General features: G+C 37.4%; 1 protein-coding gene and 1 pseudogene across 3 annotated transcripts in view; one reads left to right on the forward strand and one right to left on the reverse strand.

The window, feature by feature from the left end:
- Positions 1-18,212, forward strand: part of Syt7 (Synaptotagmin 7) — a 335,513-nt gene that overhangs the window by 15,369 nt on the left and 301,932 nt on the right. The window lies entirely within an intron of this gene.
- On the reverse strand, positions 981-6,191 carry LOC141538241 (uncharacterized; annotated as a pseudogene).

The raw sequence follows: 18,212 nt of genomic DNA on the forward strand, positions 1-18,212 counted from the left end.
ATTATGTTAATAATTTCCATCCTATTTCCTATGATAAATTTATGTAGTTATAACATTACAATTAAAATATTTTCCTATTGAATAAAATTATTACGAACCATTGATTTTAATAAACACGTGGTTGTCTATTCTTATTTAAATAATTCAGATGTAAATTTAAATTGATAATTTGATTAATATTTCGAAGTTACAATTTTTTATTGGTATCATCTCATTTAATTCAGAATTGATTTGATTTTTGAAATCAGTATAAGTTATTTTGATAAAAGAGATAATTTATTTATAGAATGTTAATGTTCTTTCTATGGTTAATTTTCGTTAAGTTTCAAATATTATTTTTAAATAGCTGTCGTGCTGTAATAAAATTTTGTTTGTCGTAAGTGATAAAGAAAAATTTTAGTTATCTTAAAAGTACATCTGTTAGGCTTACAAATTACTTTAAAACTCCAAAGAGTCGTAGGTACTTAGTTCTATTTGTTTGGGACTCTTTATGGATATTTAATTACCCTAGAGAATTAAGATAAAAAAAATCCAATGCGTTTTTCTTGGGTTATTCTTTATGTTAACGTCTCCAAGAAAAATGCATTAAGGTAACTTATTTTTAATGTGTTTTTTTTTGTTTCTATTAGTTTAGGAGTATTTATGTTTAGTTTTATGATAGTAAAATGTTTCTAGGTAAATTTTAAAATTATAGGAGTTCGTTATCATAAAGGGTTTTTTTTAAATTTCGATTGTATTTAGTTAAGATTTCGAAATAATTTTAGAGAATACACAACGCAGATAAAATTTATTGTCAAGAAAAAATAAATACTGCTGACGTATTTGTTTAAATGCAAGTTATTGATTTGGACGTAACACCCCTGCTGTTAGACGGAAGCACGAGTGAATAGGGATTATATTACGAGTGCGACGTCAAATTTTATCTCTTTTGTGTACCTGATACTAATTTACATAATAGAAGAGTGTTGAAGAACATTCTATTAAACGAAGGTCCTTGTAGTTGCTGCAACCTCAGTAGTAGTTGATGTGGTAGGCTGTGGTATCGGGGGATAAATTTTTGGCGCAGTGGGTACCGACGCGTCTCCTTTCTCCTCGCCTTGGTCGGTGAATGACGAAGGTGGTTTTGTCTGGGCCCGCTGTTGTCTACCTAGGTGTAGTAGAAGGTGGGTCAGCGAGTCCCAAACCGCTCCTAGTAGATATAAGGACCATCCATATACCGTGTGTAAGGTATACCCATGGACCACGGCGTCTACAACTATCTTTATGGTTTGGATACACATTACGATTCCTATTATCCCGGCACATGTGGTACCGAAACCAGTAAATTTCCCCCACGTCTTGGACCAAGCGCTTTCCGCTAAGTGTTCTAAAATTTCCTCGTTGAGAGCGTTGATCAAGGATGGATGTCTCGTAGCATGATTAGTGAATGTTTGTGCCATGGTCTCCATCACTACAGTTTGTTCCATGGGGAACATTATCCTTCCTCTCATTGCATCTAGGTCCTTCTCCGAGTAGATTCCTCCCGTGGCCAGGTTGGCTGTGTTTTGATACTTCCAACTCATCCTAGTGCTAGGTTTCAAAACCTTCGGTGGCAAGGTTTCGACGGGTTTTGGCATAAATTTATACCAAGTGTTACCCAACTTGTAGTGGTGTAGCAGAGGGGAGTTACATGGTATCTCAGTGGCGTAGTTAGTTATGACGTGTGTCCGTGGGGTGAGGAACAGACTTTGATTCCCTCGCTGGACTGGTATCCGGTTATAACAGATTTCCTTGTGTTGGATTTTGACCTCGACCGGTACACACTGGACAATGTGTACTACTTCTCCCGCTACCACAGCCATATATCCGGGTCCCTCCATGTACCGAAAGGCGAATTCGTCGGGTTGCGTTGACGCTATTGAGAGAGTGTTCTTCAACACTTCCTTTTCTAACTTACATCGTTTTAACAATACATCAATATATAACGACTTGACCTGAGTCCTTATGTACCTTTCTACAAATATAAATTTTGCGTTTGCATAAAGAAAAAGGTCCAAATTGTCGGAATTTGGGCCTATTATACACTAGTCACAAAAATTAAGGGATATAAAAAAAATTCCAAATTTTTTGGTGATTTTCAGCGAGCTGTAACTCCGAGGAAAATGATCGCACAGAAAAAAAAAAAAGCAAATTGTAGCTCCAAGTGTCTAGTTTTTAGATATGACCATGAAAATTTTTTGTCATCGTCAGGTCTGGAGAAATCCTAAGAAAACTACTGAAAAAAAATTTTTCGAAATTTTTTTTCGTCTTAAAAAAGGTCTACGGGCTTCAAAAAAATTTTTTCGATTGTTTCGTTTAAAAGCTCTTTAAGTAAATTTAATACCCTTTAATTTGACGTAATCAAAAAGCCTGTACGATAATTTGCCGCGGAGTTATCGTCAATCAAAGCAAAAAGTTTTTTTGACTTTGGAAATCAATAACTCTGGAAATAATGACCGTATAGGAAATCGAAGGAGGGTTTTGAAAACTACACAATATTCTCTATAAGAAAACGTAAACCGCTTTTGAAGAAAAAATTTTTTTGAATTGAAAACTCGGACTGAAAAAAGACAAAAATTCGCATAATTAAGGATATTTGGATAACTTGGTATAACTTTGGATAAAATGGATGAACGAAGGATATCGTTGGTAATTTTTAACTTCAAAGTGTCCCCTAAAATCCCTAAGAAATTCAAAGCGCTGCGATTTTTTGTTCATAGTGCCCAGAAGCTTCAAATTCTGTGTTTTCGCAAAAATCACCATTATGAGCAATTTTGTGATTTTTATTCATTTTTCCATTGAAAAAATTTTTTTTTCAAAATTCTTTATTTTCGATCAAAGAGATTGATTTTTCAAGAAATTTGAAAAAAAAAAAAAAAAATTTTCAATTTTTTCGAAAATTTTTTCGAAACTTTTTTATCAAAATTTTTTTTTTTAATTTTTTTTTATCGTCTTCAGAATGCTTCACTATTGTCAAAAAAATCAACTCAATTTTTTCTGTCCGCTACAACTGCCTTAGTTTTAAATCTCATTTTAAAAATTCAATAAAAACAAATTGATATACCCCCGCGGAGTTCGGATTTTCCTCACACAAAACTTGAATTTTACGTTTTCTTTTTAGCCTAAATTCCTTACGTGAATTTTATGTAAGCTTTTCTTTGATAAGCACCTTTTGATATGCCTCGTCGACATTTAGCTGCCACAGATGTGGCTCGCATTGTTACCCTCCTTCAAGAGGGCTACAGTCAGGTGGAAGTAGCAGCTTCTATGGGAGTGAGCCAGTCCGTTATCAGTCGGGCCTATGCCCGATTTAACGCGACTCCGGTTACGATCGTCGTCCGGGTCAAGGTAGACTACGAATCACTACCGAGCGTGATGATCGAGCTATCATTCGAGAAGCTCGTCGAAACCCTACTGCGCATGCCCACACGATCGCTCATTAATTTCGCAATCGTCGACAACGTCCTCCCCAACAACACATATCGGCATCGACGGTTCGAAATCGCTTTCGAGAGCAAGGACTACGCGCTAGACGCGCAAATCGCGTGCCTATGCTCACTCCACGACATCGCCGAGCCCGATTGGCCTATGCTCATGATCATCACCATTGGGGTCGTAGACAGTGGACCAGTGTATTATGGACTGACGAATCTCGATTTTGTCTTCATGGCAGCGATAGACGATCTCTCGTTTGGCGCCGTCGTAGAGAACGAGATCGGGATAGTTTTACGAGACCAGTTACAGCTTTCAATGGTGGATCAGTCATGGTGTGGGCAGGCGTGTCCTTCAATACCAGAACCCCGTTGGTCATCGTTCGTGGGACGTTGACTGCCGATAGGTACGTCGACGAAATTCTGGAGCCACACGTCCTGCCTATGCGCACATGCATGGGGGCAAGACGGTTCATTTTGATGCAGGATAATGCTCGTCCTCACACTGCAGTTCGTACGCGAACTTTTCTCCGCGCCAACAACGTAACAACGCTTAATCATCCAGCGATGAGTCCTGATTTGAACCCAATTGAGCATGTTTGGGACATGCTTGGGCGTCGATTGCGGCGAGACTATCCGCAATTGCACAATCTTCATCAGTTGACTCCAGCGTTGTTACGTTGTTGGCAAGGAATTTCGCAACGTGATATTCGACGATGCATCAACATGCAAGAGCGTTTACGAGCTGTGATTCGGAACAGAGGTGGCAATACACGGTACTGAGCAGTTACTGCCGTGCGTACAGAGGTCATTCGGCAGCTGCAAACAGACAAACACGCAGACAAACACACACACACACACACACACACACACACACACACACACACACACGCGCGCGCGTGTGTGTATGTGAGAAGCGTAAATCCGACCAAGCAACCTCCACGTGGTACGCTTTGGGTAACGCTAATGCCGGCGGTAAAACAACAGTCGAAAAAATTGAGAAAATTTCGAAAAAATTTTCGAAAAAATTGAAATTTTTTTTTTTCAAATTTCTTGAAAAATCAATCTCTTTGATCGAAAAAATAAAGAATTTTGAAAAAAATTTTTTTCAATGGAAAAATGAATAAAAATCACAAAATTGCTCATAATGGTGATTTTTGCGAAAACACAGAATTTGAAGCTTCTGGGCACTATGAACAAAAAATCGCAGCGCTTTGAATTTCTTAGGGATTTTAGGGGACACTTTGAAGTTAAAAATTACCAACGATATCCTTCGTTCATGCATTTTATCCAAAGTTATACCAAGTTATCCAAATATCCTTAATTATGCGAATTTTTGTCTTTTTTCAGTCCGAGTTTTCAATTCAAAAAAATTTTTTCTTCAAAAGCGGTTTACGTTTTCTTATAGAGAATATTGTGTAGTTTTCAAAACCCTCCTTCGATTTCCTATACGGTCATTATTTCCAGAGTTATTGATTTCCAAAGTCAAAAAAACTTTTTGCTTTGATTGACGATAACTCCGCGGCAAATTATCGTACAGGCTTTTTGATTACGTCAAATTAAAGGGTATTAAATTTACTTAAAGAGCTTTTAAACGAAACAATCGAAAAATTTTTTGAAGCCCGTAGACCTTTTTAAGACGAAAAAAATTTCGAAAAATTTTTTTCAGTAGTTTTCTTAGGATTTCTCCAGACCTGACGATGACAAAAATTTTCATGGTCATATCTAAAAACTAGACACTTGGAGCTACAATTTGCTTTTTTTTTTTTCTGTGCGATCATTTTCCTCGGAGTTACAGCTCGCTGAAAATCACCAAAAAATTTGGAATTTTTTTTATATCCCTTAATTTTTGTGACTAGTGTATTATTTTGTTTTAATGTCTCTAAATCTTTACTTCAGATTATAAATAATTTTGGATGTTCAGTTTTAATCAACGTGATTCCACATGAGGTCTCGGTTCCAGTCGTACTTGAGGAGAAACTGGTATCTCTTACATTTAACGAGTATACCGTTTCTTTCTCAGTTTTTAGTTTAGTGGCTCGACCACTGTATAGTGTTGTATAAGTATCTAGACTACAATATCTTCGGGGTAATGCATGCCAAAAAGTATACCCATCCACGGAATCAATACAAGATCCCTTACGTAATTTACAAGGGGTTCCTGATGGCAAATGAATTTTGTCATCAATAACCCTGACGCGCCCCAATTGAGATTTCAACGTGATTTTAGCCGTGCCGATAACGAATACGTCGTCCCCGGTGCCAAAGGGGTCACTGTACTGGGCATTTGTGCAATCCGCGTTATTATTTACGCTTCCCGCGAGTGTAATACTCCGAACCGCGGTAATATTTGGAGAAAGCCCGTCAATAAAAGTGTTTCCGATACGCAAGGTACCATGGTCGTGCGCGACTTGGCACATCTCGCGGCTTATCAGAAAGATATATTCATTCATTAATGCCGTTACTTATGATCGAGTTGTAAGATTGCCATCCACAGTGATGGATCACTCTGTGGATTTCAATCTTACACTGTATAATCGGAGTATGTTCATACTTGTTCAACTGTAGTAGTGCAATCTCGGGCAGCGTCGTTTCAATTTGTTCGGTGTTTAGATCGCACTCATCGATATCCACCAAAGAGATGGTGGTCAGATTAAAAATTTTATTCCCGCAATCATACCCTATGATTGCTGCTGTTGGTCCCCAGCATAATGTTATTATTAGAAGGATAGTGGGGTTCATGATTCTGAAAAAGAAAAATAATTACGGCCTAAAGTCGGGGTCAGGATCCACGACTTTAGTACCCTTAGCCTTAGGTTGTGAAACTTTGATTTTTGTTTTCTTTAAACGATTTGGGTGTACTATCTTGGTTTTATTACCAATTTTGATTCTAATATTTCCATTATGAAGTACATCCTCGATTTTATATGGATCGTCATAATGGTCCCCGAACTTGTGAGGTTTTGGGCCCTTCAAAAGAAAGACATTATCTTCAACCTCGAACTCTACCGGTTTTAACTTTCGGTCATACAACTCCTTGGACTTTTCCTTGGAGTGTATTAAATTTTCGCGAGCTAAATTGCGGATGATGGTTAACCTCTTCACCAGTTTAACAATGTAATCATTATATGTGGGTAAACCATCGAGCTCGTACAACGGTTCATTGGTGGGTACTCGAGCGGGTTTTCCGAATACTAACTCGTAAGGGGTGAAATTTGTCCCTTCATGGACACACGTATTATAAGAGAACATGGCTAATTCGAGCCAATCATCCCATTCGTTATCTTTATTGACGAATTGTTTTAAGTATTCTCCTAATACGTGGTGGGAGCGTTCCAATGAACCGTTTGATTGGGGTCGGAAAGCGGTCGTTTGAATTTTCTTTATTCGGAACCTTTTGCTTATGCGCTGCATAAACGTGCTAATAAAGTTCCTGCCTTGATCGGTTAAGAGAACCTTGGGTGCTCCGAATGTGCAGATTACATTTTTAATAAATTTGTCCGCGACCGTCGTAGCTAACATGTCCTGCAATGGGACCGCGATACAAAATTTGGATAGTTGATCTTGGACAGTTAAGATATATTCGCTATCCCGTGTGGTGCGGGGTAAAGGACCTACGATGTCCATCGCGATTTTGTCGAACACCGTTCCGGGTGTATCGGTGATAAGCATCGGTTGTCGCGTCTTGATACGAACCAATTTTTTTAATTGACATTCCAAACACTGTTGGACGCGCCGTTGTATGTCTGTTTTGAGATTCTCCCAGAAATAGTCTGTACGAATTCGATTGAAGGTTTTAGAAACTCCTTTATGTCCGCCGATAGGCGACGCGTGAGCTTCAAAGAATATGGAGTCGCGTTCTTCTGGAGGAACGTACCGTATGGTTCCGAGACAGATTATTATTTTTATTGGTTCTGTTTCATAAATTTCGTAAATCAATGGGAGGATTTCTGCCCATGGAACATTCTCAATGTTTTCTGAAAATGCCATCGACAGGGAATTAATTTTCTTATCCCTTGAGATCCCTTTTAATTTTACCAGACACTTGGCAATGTTACATTTAACGCGTATTGCTGATTCCCCATTAATATTGCCTATAATTAGACCGAAATAGTTTTTCGTTCCCCGTTTGGTCCAATACACCCGTCCGGTGTCCATGAACCCGATTGTAGGTAGTTTGTTTAGAGTTCGTAGAGCTCTGGAACCCTCATCACAAGGAGTACCATCCTCACGTAGGAAATAAACTAAATTATCTACCCGATACTGGAATAAATCTTTTATTGTGATAATGTTCTGTCCGTGGTTATTAGCGTTTTTTGAGTCGTACTCATAATCTGAGTCGTCGGAGGATGAATTATCTTCTGAGGACGCGTTGGATTCCTTAGGGTCGACCGGATCAGTTGTTCTGCTAAAGATTTCGCGTTTTTTTGGAGGTCTACCCCTTTTTCGAAGGAGTGTTTCCCGACGATCATCTGGAGTGTTAGAAACTCCATTCTTGGCCCATGTGGAGGTGTCCAGAACTTCTGTGTTTGACCGTGTAGAAGTGTTAGGAACTTCTGTATTGGACCGTGTAGAAGTGTTCGGATTTTCTGTATTGGACGTTCTGGGGATATCTTGTAGTTCTTCCCTTGCCCTTTGCGCACGGGTAGTCACATTCACCCTTTCTGCGGGGTTCCTAGATAATGCGTCAGCGTTTAAATTAATTTTACCCGGTTTATAAATTACGTTATAATCGTATTCTGCCAAACGTAATCGCCATTTAAGAATTCGCGCGTTCCCGTCTTTAGCAGTCTTGAACCAAACTAGTGGTTTGTGATCGGTGACTACTGTGAATTTCCTCATATATACATAGGGTCGGAAGTGCTTGACAGCTTGAACGATTGCAAGCGCTTCCTTCTCATATGTATCGTAACGCAATTCGGGCCCCCGGAGGACGCGGGAGTAATATGCGACAGGCTGATCTTTCCCAACTTCACCTTGTGACAAAACTGCCCCGATAGCGAATCCTGACGCGTCGGTGGTTATAATAAAGGATTTTTCGAAATCTGGGTACTGTAGGATCGGTGCTGTGCATAAAGCTTCCTTAAGTTTATCGAACGCGGACTGAGCAGTATCAGTCCAACTAAACTCTACCTCTTTTTCCAGTAACCGGGTTAAGGGTTTAGCGATTGAGGAATAACCTTTGATAAATCGTCGATAATAACCGGTTAATCCTAAGAATTCCCGGATATTTCTCTGCGTTTTTGGTACAGGAAAATTTCGGACTGATATCAATTTTGTAGGGTCAGGTTTAAAACCTTCTCTACTAATCACGTGACCAAGGTAGTTTACTTCGGGTCTTAGAAACTCGCATTTATCTGGCTGCAATTTAAGATTGGCTTGTCTCAAACGGAGTATTAGATCATTTAGTTTCCGATCATGCTCTTCCAGATTACGAGCAAATACGATGATGTCATCTAAATACACAAATAAGGACGTTCCCTGCAATCCCGTTAATACCGAGTCCATTAATCGTTGGAATGTTGCGGGAGCGTTTTTTAAACCGAAGGGTATTCGAAGGTACTCCCAATGTCCTTGAGGAGTCGAAAACGCCGTTTTGTGGCGGTCCCGTGGGTCCATCTCTATTTGGTTATAACCGGACGCTAGGTCGAAAACTGAGAAGTACGTGGACTCTCCCAATTGATCCAATATATCTGTGATATTAGGTAGAGGGTATGCGTCAGTGATGGTTTCTTCGTTTAATAACCGGAAATCTATTACAACACGCCATCTTTTGTTCCCCTGAGAGTCTGTCTTCTTGGGAACTATCCAGACTGGACTGTTATACGGAGATTCCGAAGGTTGTAAGATATCTGTGTCGAGTCCGTCTTTGACATATTTATCCAGTTCGGATTTAAGAGCGCGCGGAATCCTGTATTGTTTTACAGTGATCGGTCTGTCGCTGTGTGTGGGAATTCGGTGCTGATAATTGTTGGAGGAACTTAAGGGTTCCCCCGGGATATGAAACCGATCTGCATATTTTTTTACAAGTCGTTCAACGTGTATTTTTTCGTTGTAATCTAGATAGTCCAGACGGAGTAACGACTTAATCTTAGCGAACCGTTCGTCATTTTGAAAGTCAGTCATTACGGAAAATATTCGCTTGGTGATTCCAAGGCTTTTGTGTATGTCAGTGGGTTCGATTATTGGATCCATGGGTGTACATTCGCGTTTCTCTTGTATCTCCCTCACGGTAAGAGTAGGGATTTTTACCCCTATTTCGTTCTCGGTGGTATTATATACTTGCAGATAAGCGCGACCGTTTTTAATAGAAACCATACAATTTCCCGCAAAAACCCCTTTGCAAATTTTTAATTTGGGAATGAAACCCTCTTTCAGATCGGGATTTGCTATGTTCACGAAGAAGGTGGACTCGCTCCGGCCCGGAAGGTACATAACTCCATTCTCTACTCGATTAGGTTTCCTAAAGGGGTATTTGTAATCATCGATTTCCAACACTTGGTGTTTGTAATCGATTTTTGCCCCGTGGGTAATAAAAAATTCTGATCCTACTAAACCCGCATGAGGTATTGCTAAATCGTCCGGGACCACATGACATATGGTGCTTTTTCCAAAGAGTTTAACGTTTACGCTACCTAACGTCGAAATCGGGTCATTTGCGATCCCCTGTATTTCAATAATATTACTTACATCTATTTTATTATTATTTCTTATGAATCTACGCTTAATTAAATTGGGGGTAGCCCCAGAGTCGAGCATCATAATAACGTCTCCTTCTCCGGATAATCTACCTACGATGGCGTAACGCAAATTATCCGGATCTAAATTTACATTAACCTTATTTATTCCGAGTCTCCGTCGAACGTCACTTCTTGTGTCACGTTCACGTTGGGTGACGGCCGATTGTTTTTCCCCGCGTCCTGAGGAAAAGACGTCGTCGGGGAGTTGTTAAAAATTTGTTGGCGTGTTCTGCACTCCTTGGCGTCGTGAGAGTTCGTCTTATGAAGAGAACAGTATTTGCCCGCATTATTCGATGCCCTGTTTGGATTTATTGGCTGATTGGGACTGAATTTCGCGACAGGGTTGAGATCGCAATACCTAGCGGAATGTCCCATTTTCCCGCATAACTGACACCGTACGTTGGAGTATCGGTTTTGATTCGGGGTATTAGTAATTTTTGGACAGTTTCCCGCCGTGTGTCCCTTTTGAAAACAGATTTGACACGAGTTTTCCGGGCAATTTCTCGCGAAATGGCCTGGTTTGTTGCACTTTCGGCACGTGTCGTTATTAATTTTTTATTGTTATACCGATTGAACTTTAGGTTTGTGTTTGTCGTCGGGTTATTCTGTGGTTCCGCAACGTAGTTAACGGGTTTTCCACCTTTTTGAGTATGTGGTTCGATTTTCGCGGACTCCTTTCTTTTTTCCGCGGTTTGATCACGTCGTAATTCCCGCCGCGCGTTTAATTTTTTTTCTATTTTTATTGCGGTTGTCAGCGCCTCATCCACGTTTTGACAGACCGGCATACGTTGATCGATCTCGTTGATCAGATTGTGTGAAAAGCACGTTGCAATTGAAGAATCTATTTTATTTTTGAAATCCTCAAGTTGTTCGGCGGTTAATCTGGGGTTGTCATTTCGATAAACCTCGACTATTTCACGCCCCTTTTTCCGTAGCCTAGTCACAAAGTCTACCACGGGTTCCCCTTCTTTTTGGAACATACGGCCTAAATCACCCTGTAGCTGAAACAGGGATTTTGTCGGTACATAGATCGCTTTTAAGTTTTCGGATAATTCCGCGATGGTTGCCGGGATGGTCGCGTTAGTCGAGGCCTTTACCTTCGCCCCGAGTTTACCGCCATAGATTAGCTTAGTCAAGTTGCCTTCAGCCTCATCGGGTAATACCGATTTGGCTTCGTCACAACACCTGAGAAAGTCTAGTAATTCTCCCGGATTTCCCTCAAATTTCGGGACAAATGACAGAGCGTCGTTTAACGATATATTTTGATTTGGTGCAAGTGCCATTTCGTCGATGGCTGGAGCGACTATTACGGGTAATATGTTGTCTGGGTTGGCAATTGGGGAAGGGTTTGATTACTTACTTGCACGTTGATTTGTTCGGTAGGTCGAAGGTTATCTTCGCTAGATCGTTGGGCCGGATTTCTCGGATCCACAAGAGTGTTGTCCCTTAAATCGGCTGGTCCTGATCCCTGAGAATACGTATCATCTTCGTCCGAGGAGATTTCGGGATTGTAAAGTGATTTCCCGACTCCTGAGTCTACGGTTCGATCGATGCCCGGAGGACTTGTAAATTGAAATCTCGGTTTCCTAGATTTAGCTGGAAGACCCGCCGCGTATGGAGCACTCCCGTGTTTTCTTAGGAAATATGGGTTCGACTCGTCGTCATCAGACATTTAATTTTCACGTTTTCTATCGCGCCATACGTGTGGATAATAAGGTCCGAATTGTGGGAATATTCAAAGGTTCACAACTGATTTGTAGAATAAACGTGCATAAACACATACTATTTACTTAGATTTCCGACCTATTATGAAATTTACTCGATATATTAAAATTTCTGAAAAATCCAATACACAACTGTCCCTGTTCGAGCGCCAATTTGTTACGTCCAAATTTGGACTAAATAAATTAAATTATTTTCGGCCCAAGCTTTTCCGCCTATAGACCGGGAACGTGTTAAATATTGGATTTTTGTGATTAAATGAATGAGAATTTGTGTATATTTTAATTATGATTATATTGAATATTTAAAATTACAAATGTGAAGAAAAATTATAAACACAAACAAATTTACAAGAATTCTTATGGTTGGAAATCTTAACAAAAATATGATACAGTATGATTTTTGGTACCTGATTTGCAACTTATTAATTTCACTGATTCTAAACTTTACAATACAAACTTAATTTAAATTCACTAATGAAAAATTATTAATCGAAAATTGGAAATATCAGGATATTCGTGAACTGGTTAGTGTGAACTAACGTGGATAATAAGGAAGTGTGTTGACACTAGAAGTTAGTGAGGACTAACGTGGATAATAAAAGTGTGAGGACACTTGTTATAGGAAAGTGTGTGAACACTTGTTACAGGAAAGTGTGTGGACACTTGTTACAGGAAAGTGTGTGTACACTTGTAGCTTCTGGGACTGAACAGGAAAAATTACTAACGTTTTTGTGAACAAGGCCCCTTTTATCGATCGTTCGAGTTCGGACTTTGGGTTTTTTTGGGGGAAAACTGTGTCCAATCAGGAAACAGTTTCCCGGGGTCCGTTCCCTGCCCCATTGCATTTTCCGTAGGGAAAGCGACTGAGTCCCGCCCGATACTAGCCTATGTGCGTGCGCACTCACACATACGCTGGCATGTACATTTTGTCCTTCTAGTTTATAAAAAATTATTTAAATTTATTATCATTAGTAATATCGCTAATTGTTTAATTCGCTTAATAGTTAGTTCGCTTCATTCATAATCTATGTTTTACAATTTTATTATTTAAATATTTAAGAATTATGTTAATAATTTCCATCCTATTTCCTATGATAAATTTATGTAGTTATAACATTACAATTAAAATATTTTCCTATTGAATAAAATTATTACGAACCATTGATTTTAATAAACACGTGGTTGTCTATTCTTATTTAAATAATTCAGATGTAAATTTAAATTGATAATTTGATTAATATTTCGAAGTTACAATTTTCTATTGGTATCATCTCATTTAATTCAGAATTGATTTGATTTTTGAAATCAGTATAAGTTATTTTGATAAAAGAGATAATTTATTTATAGAATGTTAATGTTCTTTCTATGGTTAATTTTCGTTAAGTTTCAAATATTATTTTTAAATAGCTGTCGTGCTGTAATAAAATTTTGTTTGTCGTAAGTGATAAAGAAAAATTTTAGTTATCTTAAAAGTACATCTGTTAGGCTTACAAATTACTTTAAAACTCCAAAGAGTCATAGGTACTTAGTTCTATTTGTTTGGGACTCTTTATGGATATTTAATTACCCTAGAGAATTAAGATAAAAAAAATCCAATGCGTTTTTCTTGGGTTATTCATTATGTTAACGTCTCCAAGAAAAATGCATTTAGGTAACTTATTTTTAATGTGTTTTTTTTTGTTTCTATTTGTTTAGGAGTATTTATGATTAGTTTTATGATAGTAAATGTTTCTAGGTAAATTTTAAAATTATAGGGGTTCGTTATCATAAAGGGTTTTTTTAAAATTTCGATTGTATTTAGTTAAGATTTCGAAATAATTTTAGAGAATACACAACGCAGATAAAATTTATTGTCAAGAAAAAATAAATACTGCTGACGTATTTGTTTAAATGCAAGTTATTGATTTGGACGTAACAATAATATACTTTAGAGGGTTCATTTTTATTTATTCACATTCAGAATTGTTCGCCCTTTAGTTTATTTATAATTTTAATAGGGCTTTACATTAATATAAATAAGATATTTGAAGAAAATATACCGTGTCTCAGCGACCGGAGTGTTATTTTTTTATTTATTCAAAAAACCCGGGGGATTACAACTTTCTAATTATTATTTTCGTAATCTACGAATTTTTTCGCATAAGATGGAACAATAAAACTCCACTAGCAAATTACTTACCACAACGGGTAAGAGTAAAGTCAGTGGACTATAAGTTCTTCATTTTTGTCAATCTTCGATTTTCTTAGCCGCAAGTTAAAGACACTTGTTACCAAATTTTCCACGATATCTTTTGAGCCAATCAATCGATTTTGACGTTCTTGGAGGCGATCAGTGTGATTTTTTGAGCTTTTATAGTTATATTCCTCCATCAGAAGCGATCCGATTACAAATGTTGGAGTTATGTTAAAAAGAACACTTGTTCCCAAATATGTCGTCATCGATATCTCTTGAACCAATCAACCGATTTACACCTTGTTGATAGCGATCGACGCGAATCTATAAGTTCTACTACTGGTTCCATTTCATCGAAAACGATCCGATATTTATTGTCGGAGTTATGATAAAAAAAACACTTTCTCAAATTTTTTGTCAACGATATCTCTCAACTCAAACCAATTGACCGATTTTCATGTTTTATGACGGTAATCGATGCAATTTCTTAAACTTCAATAATTATTTTCAATTATCACTAACGACCTGACAAGAAATGTCGGTTATAAAAAAAAAAAAAACACTTTCTTCGGTTTTCTTTTGTTCACGATATCTCTCGAATTAATCAATCGATTTTGACTGGATTAGCGACAATCGAAGTGATTTTTTAAGGTTAAGAGATGATTAGATTTTGGAGTTGATCAATGAATAAAAAAATAAGGGAAACGGTTGACCCTAAAAGCCATCCCTGCAACTTCCCGCCAACTCTGTACCTAAGCGCTCAATTCAACATATTACAATGTTTTTGAGCTCTTCGAGCTCAAAGAGATTGGTTTCCTATATTTTTGAGCTCTTCGAGCTCAAAAGTCTCATAGAAATTTAATAAGACACTACTTTTTGAATTTTTAAACCGCAATAACTTTTGAATGAATAAACCGATTTTCACGCGGTTCCCTAACTTATTCCGTTGTACCCTGTGACTGTCTAAGAAACAGAGGAAGAAACCATGAATACCGAGACAGCACTGTACTGACACACACTCACTTAATTTCATGTAAAACTCTTCCCCCAGACGCTAACTTAATTCACAATTTTACTTATTACTACAATTCTCCTAATTACTCATCAACTAAATTTTTGGATTTGCACACTCTCATAACTCACAAAATTTAACATCAGCATTTATTCAATACAAAATACCGATTCACTAATTTAGTTCATTACTAAATTCCTTAACTAAATTAATTAATTAAATTTCTTAACTAAATTCCTTAGCCAAACTAATTTATAAAATTTATTAACTGAATTAATAAAATTTAGCCCAACACCCTATTACACTTTTAATTTACCAAATTAGAATTTGGCCTAAAATAATTGTTAAAATACCTGAGACAAAATTTTTCCGATTCTCCCATGGTGACTGGTATTCAATGAAATGGTGCCATCAGCAACTAGGAGGTCTCGCCGGATTCAATCGGTGTGTTGGCCTCCAGTGATGATCTCCACAGTGAACACTACTCGTTCACACATTGGTCTTCCCAAAAGCAAAATGCATCGGCTCAAAAACTTCAGCAACAGGCCACTGTCATTTCTTCACACTCGAAACGACTTCGAAATCATCGACCAAAAGCCTTACTTGCTGAAAAGCGCCACTGGCTCAAAAGCCGGCCCTTTTATACCTCGGGCCCGTCTGATTCGCGACTGTTCTAAGTCCACTACATTTTCCGGGGCACAATAGGGTAAATGCAGCACAGAAAGCACAAGTCGATCCACAGCTACATTGACAATAAAGATATGTGCGAAAATTTGAAAGTGTAAAGAATAAGGATGTAATTATAAGAAAAACGTTGATAATATGTGTGTGTTGATAATAATGGAGAACGTTGATAATACGTGTGTTGATAATAATGTAGTGAAATGGATGCGCTGGTCCAATAAATACAGTATATCCACAAGACCGCGGCACAGTCGTTAAGCGGCAACTACCATCTACTCAGCCTTGTAAAAATGAGCCCAATATATACAAGTAAAAATGAGAATAATAATAAATCAAAATCTGAAGACAAAGGTCTTATTAATCTGCCAGCAATGTGTACGTTGTATCCGAGAATTCGCAAATGAATTTTCAATGAATTTACTTTTGTAAATTTTATTTTACCAGAATTTTATCAATCATATTACTTGACTTATTATGAAAATCAAGAAAATATCACCTGTCTTACTTAATTTATCTTAGCTTAGATTATTCCAATTGTCTCTGAATAACTGAGTAAATTTTATTTCAACTACATTATTTTATATCACTTGATTTTATATTGTTTAAGAACTTAGAATTTATTTCAAGTTCTTTCATTTTATTTCACAGTGGGCTAAGATTTTAGTCTCAACCTTGAGTGTCCTCTACTCAAAGTTTTAGAGCGAGATAAGATGGCTGACTCTCTCTCTCTCTCTCTCTCTCTCTCTCTCTCTCTCTCTCTCTCTCTCTCTCTCTCTCTCTCTCTCTCTCTCTCTCTCTCTCTCTCTCTCTCTCTCTCTCTCTCTCTCTCTCTCTCTCTCTCTCTCTCTCTCTCTCTCTCTCAAACTTTTCTCGATTTTTTTTCTGACAAAATTTACCAGTGTTTTATTTACTACTTTTAGCTAATTAATTTTGAGAACAAATTTTAATAAAGATTTCTAGATTCTAATTTTACTTTCAAAAATTTTAACACGATTAAAATTTAGTCTGAATTATTTATCTTGATTTTGAATATTTTTTTATTCCACAAATTTTACTAAAACTTTTACTAAGGTATTTTACTCATTTTAATCTACACAAGATTAAACTAATTTTTACTCGGACTAAATTTTCAGAGAGCAATTGTTCACGTGGCACCGAAATCATAAACTAACGAACTAAAATAATTCCTAGTTAAATTAATCTAGACTCTGCCTACGTATTTAATTAATAACCCGAAAACATTCCAGGTATTACTAATTAATAATTTAGTAACTTATTTCTTACTTGTTCTTAAATTCATTCTTAATTTTCATTCTGGACCTATACTAAATTGTTCTCAATTTTATTCTTAAACTACTCGGACTTTATTTTATAATTATGATAAATATATTTTGAATTTTATTCTAAACTATGATTGTAACCGAGCGTGAAATGGCGATGACCTTCAGCCAACATGACGGCCTGGCTGATACCGCACACCCGAGAAATGATTTAGATATGGTATTTGTACCTGGAGCCTTTTTGTAAATTTTGTGTGCACTCCTTTGATGAGCTGCAACTCCTTGTCTCAGGTGCTGATATTGATTTTCTCTCGGTGAGATGTATTTGGTTGGCGGCAAAAACTTCGTTCACCGCGTCTCGTATGCTTTAATAATTATTTTTCCTGTAACCGCAAATTAGCACTTATTACAAAGTTAAGCTTAATTCAAGTAAACTGACATAATCGCCTAGCAAGCATTAAATTAATAAAGTTTCATTGCTTCGTTCCACTTTGGTCGAGCGAAATGAAAATAATTACCTGGATTGAAATTTTTCGCGTGCTCTACAGCTAGCCTGCTCAATCACAACAACTCTTCAGAATTTTGTTAGTGAGTTTCTTCCTTCACTCTGCTCTCCCCAATCTCACTACGTCAGCACCTCAACCTTGATGCCCTGCTAACTAGTCTCAAACTATAACTATAAGAGTTTAAGAGCACAGTACACTGTGATCCGTCGATAACTAACTACGTGCTGATAAAAAGTTTTCAACGAGTAACGATCACTCCGTTACACCGACAATACACTTTTTTCGGTTTTCTTTTCTACACCGATAACTTGCGAAACGATTAACCTGTTTTCACGTTTTTGGCGGCGATCATCGTGGTTTTTTAAGTTCTAATAATTATCCTGTTTCATCAAAAACGATCTGAAATGAAATGTCGAAGTTGTAAAAAAACATTTTTTTCGAATTTTTTCGTTTTCGGGGTAACTCTGGAACGAATTAACTGATTTTGACGAAGCTGGTGGCAATTGACTTTGTTTTTCAAGTTTGAGAGCGGATTAGTTTTTAGAATTTGATCGGCGAAGACGTTTAGAAGTTATTCCAAGAAAACTATCGTTTTAGAATTTTATTTTTGAGATTTCATAAAATCTAGTAAACCAAATAAATCC

The sequence above is a fragment of the Cotesia typhae genome, unplaced genomic scaffold (genome assembly GCF_013202065.1).
Source record: "Cotesia typhae breed Kobodo isofemale line unplaced genomic scaffold, CoteBio_Ctyphae contig_20, whole genome shotgun sequence".
NCBI lineage: Eukaryota > Metazoa > Arthropoda > Insecta > Hymenoptera > Braconidae > Cotesia > Cotesia typhae.